Source organism: Rhipicephalus microplus, chromosome X (genome assembly GCF_043290135.1).
Source record: "Rhipicephalus microplus isolate Deutch F79 chromosome X, USDA_Rmic, whole genome shotgun sequence".
NCBI classification, from domain to species: Eukaryota; Metazoa; Arthropoda; class Arachnida; order Ixodida; family Ixodidae; genus Rhipicephalus; species Rhipicephalus microplus.
Genome location: NC_134710.1, coordinates 139,902,596 through 139,923,091, shown reverse-complemented (window position 1 = coordinate 139,923,091; position 20,496 = coordinate 139,902,596).

The window sequence follows — 20,496 nt, the reverse complement described above, 5'->3', positions numbered from 1 at the left end:
ATTTTTTTTCACAGTGTTATGTAAGTTCGTCGAACATTAAAACATTTGGCGAGCCTTGTTTCCACCAATTTGCTGAAGCCTGTCTCACCACTGGTGGTTCCTATGTAATTAATTAGACAGTGTTGTTCTACTTGGAAGTTTTAAAAGGGCCTCACCTTGCATGTGCTCATAGGCTTTAGTAGACAAATGTCGAAGGAACACACACCTACGAGTTGTCTCTTCAGACCATGTTGGCCTTTTCCTCCTGAAGTTGATAATTCGATCAAGAAGAAAGAGTTCTGCTGGCTGTTGTTCCATGGCTCTTGATATAGGAGATATCTGCTACCATGGAATCTTGCTGTAGTTTCTCAAGCTCCAATTTGTATTTGTCAACTTTCCTTTGCAGTCTTGACACTTGGTTCCTGAGGTTGCTTTCTTTTCTTTTCCATTTGGCTTTCTCCGTGGCCAGCAAGCTCGCCACCGCTTGTCTACTGTCCACCTGAACACATCGGTCACATGCTGGAGGAGTCTCGGGCGGAAAGTTACTGCGTTGGTTGGTATCGCTGAAAGCATCGGTGATATCCATGGGCTCTGGTTCTTAAAGTTCGTGGTTTTGTGGTGTCGGTACTGCAGGTGGCAACGCCACATATGCAGCGGCACTCGTCACATGATCACTTTTCTGTTTCAAAGGAACACAAGCTCGCTTTACGATGCTTGCTCTGCTTCGCTCGGCGCTTGATTTTGGTTGCAAGTGCGCAGGGTAATCTTTAAAAACTGAAGGAACAACTCCTTTTTTCAAAAACCGTCGTCGTTTTCCTTCCACAAAGTCTTCGGCGCGAAAATGACGGCTGCATACCTTCGTGTAGCAGGACGTTGAATTCGACGACTAGTTGTCACGTCGAATAACGGCCAGCCACTTTTCTCATACGTCGGCGGCAGAAGGAATCTCGTGAAAAGACAGTCCCGGCATTTTCTTTTTCTCGTCAGACTTGCACAGCAGTACGCAGCAGTACGACATCTTCAGTCGCGCTACACGCGCGGCTGAAGCACAGGTTTAAAAAACCAGTATATATATATATATATATATATATATATATATATATATATATATATATATATATAGTAGGAGTAATAATTCAATGGGCCCGTTAGTCTTTGTGAAGGTATGGGATATGGCACAACGGGAGCGTTGTCAACAAGGATAAATATATTTATTTCCCAACAGTTTCGGGAGGGGCCCTTCCTTCATCAGGGGATGAGTTATATACTCATCCCCTGATGAAGGGAGGACCCCCTCCCGAAACTGTTGGGAAATAAATATATTTATCCTTGTTGACAACGCTCCCGTTGTGCCATATCCCATACCTATATATATATATATATATATATATATATATATATGTGAATACACTTTATAAGCGACCCCAAACCATCCACCGCCGTCGGCGGCGTCCGCAGTCTTCTCTCTCTCTCTCTCTCTCTCTCTCTCTCTATATATATATATATATATATATATATATATATATATATATATATATATATATATATATATATATATATATATATATATATATATATATATATATATATATCGGGGTCAGTAACGCGCCTTATATCCAGATGGTAGCGTTGCCTCCAGGACATCCATCGCACGACCCGCTCTCGACGGGAGACTGAGAGAGAAGGCGGGCGCGCGAGAGAGAGGGGTGAGCGCGCAGCTGCGGCGAGCGAGGAGAGCGGAGGAGCGACACCGATATCAGCGTCGCGTCCGTGGCTTATTCGGATTCGCTCGCAGGATTTCAAGCTGGACGGTTGTGCCCTTGCGATCTCCGACGCCAGCGTAGCTCCAAGGAGGTTATACTAAATCTTCTGGAGTGGCGGTCCCGCATACCCGCCCATGTCTCGAAGTGAAGCCGCAGCGGCCATATTGCTCAGGGCAGAAGCAGGCGGCGCCTGCTTTGAAGCGCCGTGATGCTTGCCATGCGTTTCGTTATTGCTACAAAAGCACCTGTTTAATATTTTTATATACTAGGCGAAGGAACACGGAAAGGACTGTAATGCACATCTGCTTTAAATTTTCTTGGACACTTGGCGTTTCAAGCGTGTAAAAAAAAAGAACATGCCAGACCTGCAAGGAACGCGCAGCACAGTCACAGCGAAAGCTGGGGAGTGGTCTTTCAGAGCCTTCTCTAAAACTCTTTGGGATGCTACAAGGGCACTGCTGGGTATCCACAGTGCCTTAAATAATCATAAATTTTCTGTAGTAGGCCAGCATTCACTATGCTATCCTTCGCCATTCTTTGGAGAATCGTGCGCATTATTCGCTACACACTTGTTTGAAGTTTAGTGCATCTTTTTATGCAGTGGCTGATGACGATGAAGAAATATGCGTGAAGTGGTTATGCACCACAGTTAATAGGTGATCAAGAACAAGTTATTTAATGGATGGGAGCGTTGGGCGACCAAGTCGTCACGAAATTCGCATTGTGTGACGCCTCGCTGTTCCTTGATGGTCTAAAACACTTTATTACTCATATTAATGCGACTCGTTTCCAGACATCAAGCCTGCCTAAAACCAGTTTAGAAACAATTTCCAGCGCTGGCGCGCCTCAGTGGTAGAATGCTGGGTTGGCACGCAGCGGACCCGGGTTGGACTCTCATTGTGTCATTGATATTCTTAACTTACCGAGTTTTTTTTTTTTTTTTGTTCGATACTAATTACGAGTGGCGGCGGCGGCGGACACGGCTCTACGCATGACCCATGTTCTGATCTCGTAACACCTTTCACTATAAAAAGAAAAAAAAAACTTACTCAAGGATATGACACACACACACACACACACACACACACACACACACACACACACACACACACATATATATATATATATATATATATATATATATATATATATATATATATATATATATATATATATATATATATATATATATATATATATATATATATATATATATATATCCTACAAAAACATAGAGCCTGCAAAAAATTATTCTTGGCGTCATTGTGCCCCCGGACGCCAAAAGAAAATCTATGAATGCAGTCGCATAGTCGCTAAAATATGGGAGAATAAGCGAATGAGCGAAGCATGCCTACTTAAACATCGAAAGCTGAGCCCAGTGTCCGCTTCACACGATTCGCACAGCCAAATACTACCCAAGAGCTCAACATCGTCGCCTCAAAATGTGATCACATACGTGTTCAGAAGCGTCTTGTTCAATTAGAAGCATGATACGCAACATTACTAGCACTAAATCAACACGAAAGCCACGCACGCTAAACTGCGCCCATCCGTTTTCTGCCCTGATCAATATGGCGGTGTCGGCTTCAGCCGCGGAGCCTCTCCGCCACTCCAGAAGCTTTAATATAACCTCCTTGCGTAGCTCCCGCCGACTGGTTCGCCCTCCGCGGTCTTCTGACGCCGTGCAGCTCTCGCATTGTGGCGCCCCGCCCTTGGACTGCTTCGACCGGATCCCCACTTTCCTATCTCCTTCTTTTTTCCGTCGCTTGCCTGTCTACTTCTTCGTCTATTCTCCTTCTATTCTTTTTATCCCTCCTTCCCCCCACCCCTATAAGGCACTGCGCCATGTCGCCTGAAGGCAGACAAAAATTAGGTGCCTTTTTCGTCTTCCTTCTAACCACTACCACCACCGATGGATGGATGGATATGGCTGTACCCTCTATATCGGGCGGTGGCTAGCGCCACCAAGCCGTAATACTTAATGAACCCAAAACTATATTTATTTTTTTTCCTTAAAAAGTGAGTTTCAAAAATTCGTACTTTGCAGTGAAGAGTTTAATTTTCACTCGTGCCTTGACTTTAGCCACCAATCAGATAACCTCCTTCTAGTTAAGTCTACTTGCTTAAAGTCTATTTTGCCCTCCCTCTCCCCAAACCCCAGTTCTTTGAAAAACTCTGCGCCATCATCCTGAACTATAAGGTGAAGCCCTTTACAGAACATTATCAAGTGTTCGGCAGTTTCTTCTTCCTCTCCACACGCACTACATACTGTGTCTACCCCTTCGTATTTGGCCCGATATGTCTTGGTTCGCAGTACTCCCGTCCTTGCCTCAAACAGTAGAGAACTACCCCGAGTGTTATCATAGATCCTTTCCTTGACAATTTCCTGCTTAAAAGTTCGATAGATCTCTAGTGCAGACTTCTTAATCATGCCCATTTTCCACATGTCAGTCTCCGTTTCCTTCACTTTCTTCTTAACCGATAGTTCTTTTTGGTTTGGCCACCTGCTGTTTTCTAAGTATTTACCAGTCAACTTCCTGGTTCGCTTCCTCCATTTTGTATCCACATTCTTCATGTACAAGTAGCTGAAAACCTTCCTAGCCCAACGCTCCTCCTTCATTTCTCTCAATCGCTTCTCAAATTTTATCTTGCTGCTAGCTTCCCTGCCCTCAAATGATGTCCATCCCATATCACCTTGTACTCCCTGATTTGGTGTATTCCCGTGAGCTCCTAAAGCAAGCCTACCTATTCCACGTTGCTTAATTTCTAATCTTGCTTGAACTTCTGATCTCATGCACAAGACCGCATTGCCGAACGTCAGCCCAGGAACCATGACTCCTTTCCATATTCCTCTCACAACATCATACCTATTGTAATTCCACAGTGCCCTATTTGTCATCACTGCTGCATTCCTGTTACCTTTAGTCGTCACGTATATTTCGTGTTCCCTCAGGTACTCGGTCCCACTGCTTATCCATACGCCCAGATATTTGTATTTATCTGTTATCTCTAGCGTGACCTCCTGTATCCTAAGCTCACTACCTTCGTTGTCATTGAAAATCATGACTGCTGATTTTTCCTTACGGAATCTAAAATCTAACCTATCTCCCTCATTACTCCAGATGTCCATCAATCTCTGCAAATCTTCCTTGTTGTTGGCCATTAGCACTATATCATCTGCGTACATTAATGCTGGTAGTGCCTGATCAATAAGTTTTCCTTGTGAGACAAGAGAGGTTGAAGCCCAGCCCACTTCCCTCTAATTTTGCCTCTAATCCTTGTAGGTACATCATGAATAATAAGGGTGACAGGGCGCACCCCTGCCTAAGCCCCCGTTTTACCTCTGCAGGCTTGGATACCTGTTTTTCCCACTTTATAACTACCTTGTTACCTTTATAGATACCCTTTAAAAGATTAGTGACTACATGTTCCACGCCTAGTGGGTCCAGTATTCCCCACAATTCCTCTTGAACCACGCTATCGTACGCTCCCTTGATATCCAAGAATGCTAGCCACAGGGGCCTGTGTTCCTTTTCTGCTATTTCGATGCACTGCGTCAGTGAGAACAGATTGTCTTCCAACCTCCTGTGTTTCCGAAACCCATTCTGCAGTTCTCCCAGCACCCCCTCATCTTCTATCCATGCCTGCAGTCTTTCCTTTATAATCTTCATCGCCAGCCTGTAGACCACTGATGTCACTGTTATAGGACGGTAGTTGTTTATGTCAGCTTTGTTCCCCTTTCCTTTATAGATCATGCTCATCCTGCTAAGTTTCCATCCATCGGGAACTTCACCATCGATTATTATTTTGCTCACTGCCTCTCTCAAAGCCTGCTTAGACTTCGGACCTAATGTCTTTATCAGCCTGATTGGAATGCCATCTGGGCCTGTTGATGTACTACTAGGAACCCTTTTCTCAGCCCTTTCCCACTCTCGTTGTGAAAATGGAGCCATTGCACCACTTGATTCGTCCTTGTCTATTGTGGTGCATAAAGTACTTTTTTGTTGAATTTTTTCTGTCACCCTTGCTCTTATAAATTCAATAGCTTCGTCCCATTCTAGCCTGGCACCTTGGGCTGTAGTTATAAAACTCTGCTCTAAGCTCATCTCATTTCTTAGGGAGTTCAGATGGTTCCAAAATTTCGCAGCTGCCTTTCCATCTTCTTCTTGTACTCCTGCCAGCCACTGAGCTCCCTTTCTTCTAATCTTTTCATTGATCAGAAGGAATGCATCCCTTCTACAGCTTAGAAAGGTTTCCCATTTTCTTTCAACATCATCTGTCGGTTCACCTCGCTGCTTAGCATGTCTGTGTTCCCTAGAGGCTTCCTGACGTTTTGCTATGGCTCTCTTAACTTCCTCATCCCACCAACTTTTGGGTTTGTGTCTTCTTTTCCGGGGTGACTTGTTACGCGTCTTAGCAAGCTCTAGCTCAAAGAGTCTAATTAGATTCGTGTATGTCCACACTGTTTTTATTATCCTCCGTGATTACTTTCTCAATTTGTTTAGTGGCTATTTCAATTTGCCTTTCTGAATAAAAATTTTCCTGTAGTTGCTCATCTTGTCTCCTTCCCACTTTCACTGCTCTTCCAAAACTTAGCTTGATACGTTTGTGATCACTACCCAGACTTCTGGAGCCACCTTCATCTATGTGCATTCCCCTGAGCTTATCATACATCCTATGTGACATCAGTGCATAATCTATCGTCGACTGCAGCCTTCCTACCTCCCATGTTACCTATTCGGTAGAGCGTCGCGCTGCGGCCCGCCAAGTCCTCTTTCTTTTAAAGATAGAGAGAAGACTGCGGACGCCGCCGACGGCGGTGAATGGTTTGGCAGCGTCTCGTGCGCCGCGCGGCGCTCCAGCCATCCCCACACAGAACTGGCTGCTGCGCCGCACGGAAGTGACGTCACTTTAAAAAAATTAACGTAAAGCTATTTAAATGTGCAAATAATTACTTTATAATGCAATAAACTTACAAAATTGTCATTAAACAAGTGTGTAACGTGTTTTTTATAGTGCATAAATTAATTATTAACGTATTGAATAAAAATATTTGTTTTTGTATATTGTTTTTGTAATATTAGTATATATTGCTCAATTTAACAACCTAATAAATTATTTGTTGGTTTATAAGTATTATTAAAAGGAAAATAAGTTGATTGTTTGTTCTGTGCTCGAGGGTGCAGTGGGTTTGCCCCTGGTTTCGGTTTGGAGCGTATTTTGATCCTACGACTACCCTAATACAGTACATGTGTACAGTATTGTACACATACAGTACACATACGTACAGTATCGCACACAATATTGTACAGTACATGTGTACGTTCTACATCGCAATGTGCCATGTCAACAGCATTCGCCGAACAGGGTGTGATAAATCTGCATTGCAACGTCAACAGAGTGTTTCTTTGATAGACCGAGAGGAAATCGGTGGTCTGGCGTCAAATTAATGTGCATCCTTGCCTGTCGACAGAGTGTTTCTTTTGTAGACAGAGAGGAAATCGGTGGTCTGGTGTCAAATTAATGGGCATGCTTGCCTTTCGTTCGCGAAATCAATGCGTCCAGTGACGCTGTTCTGGTACCACGTCTACTGCGGCGCGTTTTTCTGTCATCAGAGCCTCAATAAATAGCGTGAACAGCATTGCTTACCCAGTGGCGGAGGAAACGATGCAGTCAGTTGCATCGTTTTCGCTTACGGGCCTGGAGTTTTGTGTGTCCTTGTACGTCTCGGCAAGAAAGTGCATCGATTGTTGAACAAGCGTATAAATGTCCTATTCTGCGAGGATAATCAAACATTCGAAATCAAAGGAGGCGGCATTCAGGAAGATCAGTCCAATATGTGCTTAGGAGAAACTTGTTAACTTGTGTCGCAGACAGTACATTGTTGTTATTGATTTCAGCAGTGCTCTGAGGGACGAGGATCTTTCAGTGCGCTGCTAAAATCAAGAATGCGATCCAACTTGCGTATGCAATTTTCAGTTTTCATGCAGCACATTATTGATCGCCTTATATGAAAAAGTTAACAAAAAGTCATTTATGTACGTGCTATGCATGCCACGTTAAGCTTCTGTGCTAACTATACCCTTGCACTGGATATTAAAATGTTTACATGCTTACACTCTGAGGAAGAGATGGTCCGCTTATTTCTTTTAAACAAATCTGGAATGTTGGCCATGTTGTCGCTTGTGCCTCTAGACCAGGTAGTCGTGTCTGGACCACCAAGCAAACCAGCTTGACCTTCCTCATGCCCAGGGTTACACATCTTAATTCATGCGGCTACGATGTGCTGCTGCACTTCCACTAAGTATGAGTTGAATATGTTCGCAAATAGACTGCCATATAAAGCACTTGCAGGTGCTCTTCGGTTTTCTTTTTTAGCGTGTTATAGTGCAGCGATTGGTTCGCAGGTAGAACTTGCAAACCTTGTACAGCTATGGACAGGGCTGACTATTGTAGCTTCGTATGCATGTAGAAACCTTTTCCAAGTAGAAAGGTTATTATCATCAACATAAGAGAAAGGTATACAAGCTGTTTTCATCCAACCTTTCTTCACAAATGAGATAAAGATGACTAACCCATTACTACTTGAATTACCAGCCATACTGTACAGGTTGCCATCAATTTAATTAATGCAACACCCAACATTAAAACCACACTAATTCATTAATTTCACCTGTGACGACAATGTTAGTACAATCAGCATTAGGCCGGCAATCGTGGCACTGCACGAGAGCCTCTTTTAATGTTGCCTATAGCAGCTAGATTAAAAAAGCACTACAATTTTGTCGAAAAACTCACATGATCTACGAAGTCTTCACGTCTCGCTATTGAGGTGACCAGGGCATGGTTGGAAGTGCTGCGATCATATGTCTGACTAAGGAGCTGAAGTGCTTGCTTCATGTGTGATGCCTGTATTGCGTTGATTTGCTTGCATCGGATCCATGCATTCATTGTGCACGATGACCTAAACTGATACGACACATGCATTTTAATCTCTCATAACATAGACAGATTAAGAGATGCCCTTCTTGGCTACTTAGTTCATAACTGAAGCTCAACAGTGGCAGGACAAAAACATGTGGGTCTAAAGGACCGGGCAAAATCCTCCTGACCTTATATGATGGTCTACTGACAAATTTTGTCGCCTCCTCACCTACGCCAAATTTAGTGTTAGTTATAAACGTTCGGCGATTTTAAACTTCCAGGCTTCAGTTTTGTCACTTTATCTATCTTGGCTAGTGATAAGGTAGCCCATGCCTTACTATAAAAGCTTGTTAAGACTTTCGCCTAACTCAGTTTATCACGAAGCCTATACAAATTGTAGGTTCTGATTTTGATGAGATAAACCTTGAAACTTCTTTTTCTGAGAGCCTTTTAGCTCTATGTTCTCCCCATTTTTTTAAACAAAATTAGACGCCGTTCAAAACTACCCGAACTCATGATATGACACATACCTGTTACAAAAGTACGGTGTAGTAAATGTGCATTTTTGCCTCAAAGAGCCAATAAAAAGAAGAAACAAAAATGTCTGTGTAGGTCTACACTGTACCCTATTAATCCTTGGGAATTCAACAGCAAGTGATATGGATTACAGAAAAATGCTCAAAGCCTCAAGCCGTCAGTTGAGGTGCTGTGCACTATCATCATCAGCCTGCCTACGTCCACTGCAGGACAAAGGCCTCTCCCTTGTTCCGCCAGTTAACCCAGTCCTGTGCTTGCTGCTGCCAATTTATACCCGCAAACTTCTTAATCTCATTTACCCACCTAACCTTCTGTCTCCCCCTAACCCGCTTCCCTTCTCTGGGAATCCAGTTAGTTACCCTTAACGACCAGCAATTGTCCTGTCTATGCACTACATGCCCAGCCCATGTTCATTTCCTCTTCTTGATTTCAACTATGATATGCTTAACCCCGTTTTGTTCCCTGATCCACTCTGCTCTCTTTTTGTCTCTTAAAGTTACACCTACCATTTTTCTTTCCATTGCTCGCTGCATCATCCTCTATTCAAGCTGAACCCTCTTTGTAAGTCTCCAGGTTTCCGCTCCGTAGCTAAGTACCAGCAAGTTACAGCTGTTATATATCTTCTTCTTGAGGGATAGTGGCAATCTACCTGTTATAACATGAGAGTGCTTGCCAAATGTGCTCCACCCCATTCTTATTCTTCTAGTTACTTCAATCTCTTGGTTCGGCTCCGTGGTTATTACCTGCACTAAGTAGACATAGTCTTTTACTAAAAACTCGCGCTCAGCTTGACGACTTAACTCATCGCCGCAGAACTGCCCGCCTTTCGCTTCTCCAGAAGCTCTATCATCACCCATACCTTCACCGCATTTTCGAAGCACCAACAGTCATCTTTCCACGCACAGACCATATCTTCAAGATAAAATGTATAACTTGTCACTCAGCTCATTACGCTAATTCCTTCATTCCCCGAACAATAGTTGCATGGAATAGCTTGCCATCCCACATTGCCACTCAAGCAGATTTCCCAACATTTAACGAACTTTTACTCAACATTTCCGATTAGATATCCACCGCGCGTACTCTCATTAAGCTTCTTCATATGTACATCAGTGTTTATTTTTCTTGTTATCATGTGTTAATGTTTTTCACGACCATTGTACACGCTTGATTTGTATTATTTATGTGTTAATTACGAACTTTTGTATCTTAAGATCATGCCATCATTTTAGTTTTTTTTCCTTGTATACTGTATTTGTTAGTGCCCTTAATTTATGTTTCCAGTATTCAATATTTCATCTCTACTCAATTTTTCTTGTTTTCATAGTATCTGATTTTGGTTGTTGTTGTTGCTTTTTGTATTTAGCTCGCTTTCATTATTTTGTTTAATCTTGTTTTTAGACTGTATAAGCGTACAAAAATTTGTTTCATGTGTTTGTTCCCCTATGTAATACCCCTTCGGGGGCCTTTAGGGGTATTATGAAATAAAAATAAATAAACAACTTGAAGTGCACTATTAACTATCTTGAAGCACTGCTCTCTTCCGAGGTTGTTGTACATTACTTTCGTTTTTTGCAGATCAATTCTAAGACCCACCTTTCTGCTCTCCTTGTCTAATTCTTTAATCATGAGTTGGAATTAGTCCCCTGAGTTACTCAGCAATGAAATGTCATTGGCGAAGCGCAGGTTACTAAGGTATTCTCTATTAACTCTTATCCCTAACTGTTCCCATTCTAGGCCTCTGAAAACCTCCTGTAAGCACGTGGTAAATAGCATTGGGGAGATTTTATTCCCCTGCCTTACACCCTTCTTGATTGGTATTCTGTTGCTTTCTTTATGAAGCATTAGGACAGCAGTTGATCCCCTGTAGATGTACTCCAGGATCTTTGTATATGCTTCATCGACGCTCTGATTCCGCAGTGTCTGCATGACTGATGATATTTCTACTGAATAAAACGCCTTCTCGTAATCTATGAAGGGTATGAATAGTGGTGTCCTTTCTATTTCAGCGCAATTTTTTACCTGAATAGAATGAACCAACTAGCCCCTCAAGACGTCCTGATCGTATGAATAGTGGTTGGTTATATTCTGAGCATTTCTCTATTATTTGATTGATAGTATGAATGTGGTCGATTGTTGAGTATCCTGTTCGAAATCCTGCTTGTTCCTTTGGTTGATCGAATTCTAATGTTTTAATAACTCTGTTAGCAAGTACCTTTGTAAATAACTTGTATACTACGGACAGCAACCTGGTCGGCCTGTGATTCTTTTAGTCCTTGTCATCTCCTTTCTTATGTATTAAGATGATGTTAGCATTCTTCCAAGACTCTGGTACCCTTCCTGTCAGGAGACACCTCGTAAATAGGATGGCTAGTTTTTCTAACACAATTTGTTCTCCATCTTTCAGCAGATCTGATGTTACCTAATCCTCACCAGCAGCTTTGCCTCTTTGCATGCTCTCCAAAGCTTTTCTGACTCCTTCTATCATTACTAGTGGGGTGTCATCTGGGTTACTGCAAGTTCTTATAGTATTAAGGTCGAGGTTGTCCTGGCTACTGTACAGATCTCTGTAAAACTCCTCCGTTATTTTAACTATCCTATCCATATTGGTAGTTATTTTGCCTTCTTTGTCCCTTAGTGCATATATCCAATTTCTCCCTATTCCAAGTTTCCTCTTCACTGTTTTGACGCTTCCTCCATTTTTCAGAACATGTTCAATTCCCTCCATGTTATACCTTCTTACATCGAATACCTTACGCCTATTAATCAACTTCGAAAGTTCTGCCAGTTCTATTTTGTCTGTTGTACTTGAGACTTTCATGCTTTGACGCTCTTTAATGAGGTTATTCGTCTCCTGGGACAGCTTGGCAGTGTCCTGTCTAAGTACCGTACCTCCAACTTCCACTACACACTCCATAATGATACTCTTCAGATTATTATTCATTGCGTCAACGCTAAGGCTGGTTTCCTCGATAAGAGCCGAGCACCTGTTCTGAAGGGAGACTCTCAATTCCTCTACTTTCCCTCACAGTGCTAGCTAATTGATTGGCTTCTTGCGTATCAGTTTCTGTCGTTTCTTCTTCAAGTCTAGGTGAAATCGAGACCGTACCATTCTATGGTAACTGCATCACACCCTGCCAACCACTTCCACATCCTGCACGATGCCTGGGTGTGCACTCATTATAAAGTCTATTCCGTTTTTACTTTCCCCATTAGGGCTCCTCCATGTCCACTTACGGTTTCCTCGTTTTTGGTAGAAGGTATTCAAAATACGTAAATTATTGCGTTCTGCAAATTCTACTAGTAGCTCTCCTTCGGCATTTCTAGTACCGATGCCATAATCTCCTACAGCCTGGTTTCCAGCCTATCTTTGCATTAAAGTCTGCCATCAGTATAGTATAGTGTGTTTTTACCTTACTCATTGCTGATTCCACGTCCGTCTTCATAGAAGCTTTCAACTGATGCGTCATCGTGGCTGGATGTAGGCGCGTAAGGTTGTATCCTTCATCTTGTATCTCTTATTGAGTTTAATTACCATACCTACCACCCTTTCATTAATGCTATAGTATTCCTATATGTTGCCAGCTATGTTTCTGTGAATTAGGAACCCCACTCCCAGTTCTCTTCTGTCAACCAAGCCTCGATAGCAAAGGAGGTGCCCATTCTGTAGCACCGTATAGGCCTCATCTGTCCTCCTAACCTCACTGAGTTTTATTATATCCCATTTAACACCCTCTAGCTCCTCGAGTAGTACAGCTAGGCTTCCCTCACTAGATAAGGTTCTAGTGTTAAACGTTGCCAAGTTCAGGTTCCAATGGTGGCCTGTCTGGATCCAGAGATTCTTAGCACCCTCTGCTGCATTGCAGATCTGACCGCCGCCGGGGTCAGTCGCTTCGCAGCTGCTGGGGACTGAGGGCCGTGAGTTATTTGACGTATGCATGTGGGAGGTAGTGGCCAGATACTGCACCCGGGTGGCTAATCCATCTCTGGTGAGAACCCCCCCCCCCCCCCCCTTAGCTCGGGTCCGTGGTGTCACTACACACTAAACGCCTGCTTATGCAGACACCCCTGCGTGTCCACTGTGCTATGTAATAAACCCTGGAGATATTGGAATGTAATATAAGCCGCATTTATATCCTGATCCATCTGAACATTGACTAGCTGAATGGCGTCTATTCTGCCTATCTTATTATAAAAGCGTTCTCATCTGTTTTCACTCTTGAAATGGTTACTCCTTTTCGAATCTTTAGTTCATTTCATGATTTCTCTATTCTATGCAATAAATTTGTAGTCGTCAGTAAAGATGGTATTTTTTCTTTATTTAGAAACAATAAAAATGCTGCAAGTATAGATCTCCTTGTTTTTAGCCACGATATATTAAAATATATTTGGGAGCATTTTTGAAGCCTTTACTGCACTTTTTTTATGGATCATTATCCTTTTGCTGCATTCCTCATCACTGGTGTGAAGCCAAGTTATGCAATGTTCTAATCAGGCACCTGCCCTGATTCTCTAAACTACAGACTCATTCCTTTCACTTACACTTTTTCCAAGCTCCTCGAAGGCATCATTCAAACTCAAATAAATAATTATTTCAAAGATTACATCATGTTTAAATAGCACAGTTTCTGTAAGGAATTTCCTTGTGATCATCAGCTGACATAGTTTACTCATGGCTTATTAATAGACACTGGCTTTCAAGTTGAAACCTTGTTTCCCAGTTTTTTCGGTGCACTGATAGGGTCTCCGACCATAGGCCTGTATTCACTAACCATCCTCGGTGTTACCTCAAGTTTTTGTTATCGGTTGTAAGCCTTTATTGCGCTTGATGTACAAAGTTGGCCAGTATTCGTGAACCAGTCTTGTTGTAGTTTTTTACCTCCTTACCATTTTTGTGCCTTTATAACACAAGTAGAGGGTACAAAAGCTTGAGGAGAACTCGAGGAAAGGCCAAGGTTGGTTTGTGAATACGGGCCATAGACTCTGTAGTTAACACAACTGAACATTCACACACACATCTTAGTATACAAGGGTTCCTCTGATATCGCAGTCAATTCACCTCTGTTAATGGCTCTTACTCTTCGACAGCTCAAGTAACATTCGGCACTCCGCAGGGAAGTTTCCTTGGTCCCCTGTTCTTTTCTAATATTTGTTAATTATTTGCCTGAATGTATTTTTTCTCAAACTAGACTTTTTCACTGATGACCTCATTTGTAGTGTACTGAGCCATGAAAAGTAACTCTGGCTATCAGTTATTATAAAGCAACCTCTGTTCAATTACAACTTGGTGCTCATCATGGCTACATTTCTAAATAAGTGTAAGGCTCAACTTGTCACGTTTACAAAAAGTTTTATGCTGCTTTCTGAACTTCACATACTCCAAATACATAAATGTTGATTCAGCTTGCACTGACAACTATTTAAATGTTCATTCTATGTTTGACCTGACATGGAGCCGTCATACCTATTTCGCTTTGTAGTTGCCACTACCTCTCTGCCTCTCAAATTGTAATCTACAACATGCTCCTGCACAGGTGCTTAATCTCACCCACTTTACTTTAATTCATCCTAAAATATAGAGTATACTTCATAGATGTGGCACCTGAATTAGGCCTACATCATAGGCAACATCGATCTCTCCAAAAAAATGCAACAGATTTTTTTTTTTTTTCTGATTACTACCATTTCATTGGTGTGTCAGTCCTAAAGGCTTGTGCTGGTCTTGATAACCTTTACCATCATTGTACACTAGTTTCTTTACCTCTTTTTTATAAAATATACTGCCACTCATCACTTCATTTTTTTTCCAATCATATTTCCACATCACCATCGTCCTTTCAAAATTAAACACATAGCTTGCTGTACTTCCATCTTTGCTAAATCATTCATCCCTAAAACCATTATTGAGTTGAACTGGCTGCCTCCTTATATTACAACTAAAATTAATACACTTAAATTTAATAAACTTATTAAAAGTATTACCCATTTGTAGGCTGTCTCACTAGAGCTTTTCTATTTTCAGAATTGCATTTTTGTATATTTTGTTTGTTATGTCACACTTTTTTAGGTGTTTGTTTGATGAGTATTGTTGTTCTGCTGTTTATTGATGCTACAGCCTATCTGTTTTTCCCTCCTCTTTATGTAATATATCCCTACAAGTAAGGGCCTTGAGGCATTTCTTGCAAGAAAATCAGTAAATGACAATTCTAATGTACCAAAGTCTCCTTCCCGTTTAAATGAAACTGCTTTATGAATTTTTAGGCTAGTTAGTCATTATCAATAAAGTTTGTGAATGTCTTTTTTATGCCATTTCTAAGCCTGAAGAAAAAAATAGCAAGAAAATACTTTAGCCACAAAAAAATCATTTTTTATTCAAGAGAAGCATTTGCATGTATAGGCTGGTGCACATGTATGCACTTATATTTTCAGAGGTGGTGCCGCTTCAGTGGCTCATACAGTACTCGCCTACTCACCCAATAGATGCAGCTTTGATTAATCCAGGCACCATGGTTGCATTTCTGTAGAAGTGAAATTCTAGAGAACCACGTCAGGTGGAATACTAGGGCACAATAAAGAACCCAATGGGGTTCAAATTGTCTGGAGCCTTCCAATACACTGTCTCGAAAAGGTCGTACTACTTTGTTAAAGTCTGTAACCTAAATTTAGAGGCAAAACTCTAAAGTAAATGATAACAGTACACTGATGAAGTCATGCAATAAAAGTTTGGACACAGCATGGTAGAGTTGACGTGTCAGAATTAATGGTGTGAAAGTATTTGAAAAGTGCAAGTAATATTGTGCAGTACCATTCAATTTGGTCTTTTGTTTGAATAACTCTAGGGGAATATTTTTTGATTGTTTAAAATTACAGCAAAATCTCAATAGTATCAAACGAACACGAGATAAAGGTATGATAAATATAATCCAAAAGGCCAGAATTTGTTAGATATAGACAGCAATCACTTATACTTTTTAAGGAGAGTCACCAGATATTTTAGGCCCATGGCAAAGTAGCTCCAGTGCGTTACATGCCACAAAAGTGCTACTGACATTCTTTTGGGCCCCAAATCTGAACGAAACATCGTAAATAGTGTAGTGCACATGTGTGAGTGTATGTGTTATGTGTTTATCACTGCATATATCATAGTTATCACCCAGTATCTGGAGTAACATGTCAGGCGAAAAGCCAGACAAACATCTACAACTCTCCACTAAAATGATACTCACTCTTCAACAGCTTTTTGCAAAATCTGGCTAAAAAATCACCAAATTTTTCTTTGTGTTTAAAACTTGCTCTGCTTGCTAATTTCTGTAGACGAAAATTTTCTTGCCTGTTCGTGCTAGTTTATAGCTTTTCGCCGACTCAGCTAGAGAGTATCAAACAACAATTTTCATTCAAAGGATGTCTATAGGATGCACTCGATAAAATGGTGTTTATGGCAAGCTAATGAGATAATGTAACTGTAAATAAATTACTTTTTTATGTATATAAACTCATTAAGGGATTTTGGCACGAGCCAAATTGAATAAATTTGTGAAATTCAATATTCACTGTAGAAGCATGTCAAAATAAAACGGCACAAATAATATGTCATAGCAGCCTGTTCAACATGCTATGAAGTAAAAACGATTAAGGTGCTCAAGATATATCGACTGAAAAATAAATTCCAATTTCGCTTTTTTTTTTAGAAGAAAGCTCAGTGTCACTTAGTGGACTAAAAGTATTCATAAAGTTATATATATTACCTAAAAATATGTGAAGTTACAGGGAAGTATTGTTTTTTGAACTCGAGAAATACTTTATTTTTTTTCAATTTTGTAACACTGCAAACTTTTTGACGATGTAATGCAAGTGGCAACACGCGTTCGCAACAGCCGTCAGCCCCAGCCCACTGATCTGGGATGTAGGCAGTAAGCTTGGCATGTCTATGAACGAAATGGGGTTGTCATTGGCGTTTTATTGCCAACAGAGGCAATACAAGCAATGTGGTCAGAGAGTGACAACATCTCAATGAGCCATCCAGCCATTACAGATTTACGATCATAACATGCTACTTTCTTCAGAGGGTTCTGCAAATGAAATAGGTGTGTTTTTTATATTTATATAACAATAAATTAAATAATATGCATTTAATAAGCCAGATAGAGCACTGGTGCCATTCACGCAATATACTAATAAAAGCTGACCTTTTACAATTGTTTAACTTCAAGTGCAATGCGTTTCTTAGTGAACTTCTGTGACTTTGAATCAATCAATCATACAATCAAACGATCTCTCTCTCTCTCTCTCAATATATATATATATATATATATATATATATATATATATATATATATATATATATATATATATATATATATATATATATATATATATATATATATATATATATATATATATATATATATATATATATATATATATATATATATCTAGATATGTATATATCTAGATAGATATATATATATATCTATATATATCTATATATATATATAGATAGATATATATATATATCTATCTAGATAGGTATATATAGATATATACCTATCTATCTAGCCGCCTACGACCTTGTGCACTCCTTAGCATATCATTAAAAGAATGTACACAACAAAATTGGTATACATACCGTTATACATTGATTGGTACACTCGCAGCCGTTTCATTACATAGATATATGCCAAATATGATATGATGAGATACTTTTGTGCAAATAACATGAATTAATGGTGTGGTAATGGAAAAACCATGACATGCATGTCACGAATGGGCTCACATGCATGTCACGTTCATGGTGTGCTTGCGGTTATTTTGCTATAGCTTGGTTTATACCAAAATTAATATGACGTGACCATAGGTCAGCAAAACTTATGCAGCTCATTCAGACTGAGGCTCACAGCTTGATCTGAGTTTGATTGAGTCGACTCGTGGGTGAGTTCGTCAACCTATGGACGTGACTGCATGATGAACATGAAGAGCAAATGGTAACATGTAAATTATGACATACAATCATGCACCACGTGATTTACATGCCGGGCTCTTGGTGTGCTTGCGGCGATTTCGCTAGCTTAATATACAGCGAAATTTGCATTGCATACCACTGTATGATGACCATAAACGACATTTCCTAACATGCAAATCATAATATCCACGTCTTAATTGTACAGCATGGTTTCCTTTTTCCTGGCTGCTTCGCATTATGCATCGATTCCTGTATACTGTGCATGGGATCTGCCTTTTCTTTTTCTTTTCAAGAAAAGCATCCTGCTCCTTGGGAGCCAAAGAATGTCATAAAACTAAAATATAGTCTAGCCTTATGACGCTGTTTATATTACAGTAACATGATGCACTGCGAGTGTCAAGGAAAGCTACTGTGCATGCTCCTCACAGCAGCCAACCCATGAGTGGGGCCATGTGTATATGTCAGGTTGTTAGAATGGCGTGTATGAATTGCTGTGTGAATATATATATATATATGTAAAGTAAGAAGGTAGCGATAGTTAGGAGTTAGTAGTAGAGGTCGAGAAGGAAGAAGTGAAAATGGAATAAACACGGAGTATGAGCCAGGCCACGTCTCCGATTCATCATAGCGTCACACAAGTCGACAGGACGCTATGATGAATCGGAGACGTGGCCTGGCCCATACTCCGTGTTTATTCCATTTTCCCTTCTTCCTTCTCGACCTCTACTACTAACTCCTAACTATCGCTACCTTCTTACGTTACAGGATTCCCCCTCCCCCCGAAAGAAGTCGCGTCAGATGAACACGAATGAAAACTGAACATGCACGGCTTAGAACTGAACACTGTCAAAAAGAGAAGATCATTCCAAGTCCGAGGAAGTTTCCGTTAACACACTATAGCTTCACAGGAGAGGACAGCAATCCTGGGTATCAAGTACAGCTCTGGAGGGCGAGGCTGGCTGTTGCACTCTGGACAACATAAGCATGCTTTGAGCGTGAAATCAGATGGAAACACAGCCGGTATTCTTGCGATGAATGAACGTGGTGTGATGGCTTTGAAGCATTGGCTGGATGATTTGCGCAGGTGTCGTGCTATTTGTCTTGATTGGAACCCATGCATCGCCACCCGTTTGCGTGCTTGTTGACCGAGGCTAGTGCGGTGATTTCTGCGTCCTTGCGGAATACAGGGTAGGGTTCGGCGCCTTTCTCGACGTTGTATGTCGTGTTGCCTGAGTCTTGATCTCGACTGAAGAAAGCTTACTCGACGTTCCTTGGGAAAATATCTTGGATTCGATGCTTTTTTTGTTTCGAGTGAGAAATCTTGAATATGTCGTTGGCTTGGTTGACACGTTTGTAAACGGCTTTCCATAAACCGCGTGTGTTCTTCCGAAGATGATTCCATTCGTCGTCGTCCTTGTTGGTATAGCCCTTGGAATCTCTGTTGTTCTTGGACTTGCTGGAATTGATGATGTTGCTGCGAAAAGACTTGAGGTGGCAGCCCTTTTTTACCATGACACTGACTTTCTGGGCAATTGAATGTGGTGTCGAGTGGGCAGGTAGTAGTCTCTAGGCTGTTGTGCTGCATTTCGGGTAATGAAGGTAATGCTTCAGAGTTGATAGATACATCATCAGGGGCTTCTTCACTGTTCGCTGCGAGTGGTTCTTGCGTCTGAATCTGGATGGTAGGTTCAGGGCTTGGCTGAGTATTCTCCGAGCTCCACAGCTCTATCCCGACCATTGTGAGCGTGCTAGATGTGAGGTGGGCGTTGTGAGCGACGAAAGAGCCAAGTGGCGGAAAACCAGGAGGTAGCCCAATTGTGCTGGATGGAAAATAAGCTGATTCAATGTGTGAAGACTGATTTTCACTCTTTGAGTCGTCATGGCGTTGTTCAGCATTTTCCTCATGTGTCAGCTGGTCTACCATGAACAAGGCGTCCTTATGACACGAATAGTGACCGTTAGGAGCCTTTGAAGAGCTGCGTCGTAGAAAACCAGGTGGTGGACCATGTATGCCAGACGAAGCATGAAAGGCATCAGTAGGGTGAGCGACGTCTCGTGTCGTATGTTGAAGCGATGACTTCGGAAATGCTGACTTTCGCGCAGAAGGGATGCGCGCTTGACGGTTAGGTTTTTCCGAATATACGCATGGCCTTCTGTAAGTAAACGCATGTGCCACTTCGTCTTGAGGCACTTGTCGATTCGCGCTGGACTTTCGAATGCATGAGGACTGCTTAGGAAATTGCCGATAGTGTGCAGTTGTCTCTAGATGGTTGCCGATGAGTAAGTCTTGGTCATAATCATTAAAACGGGTAATCATCTCCTCTTTGATTTTTT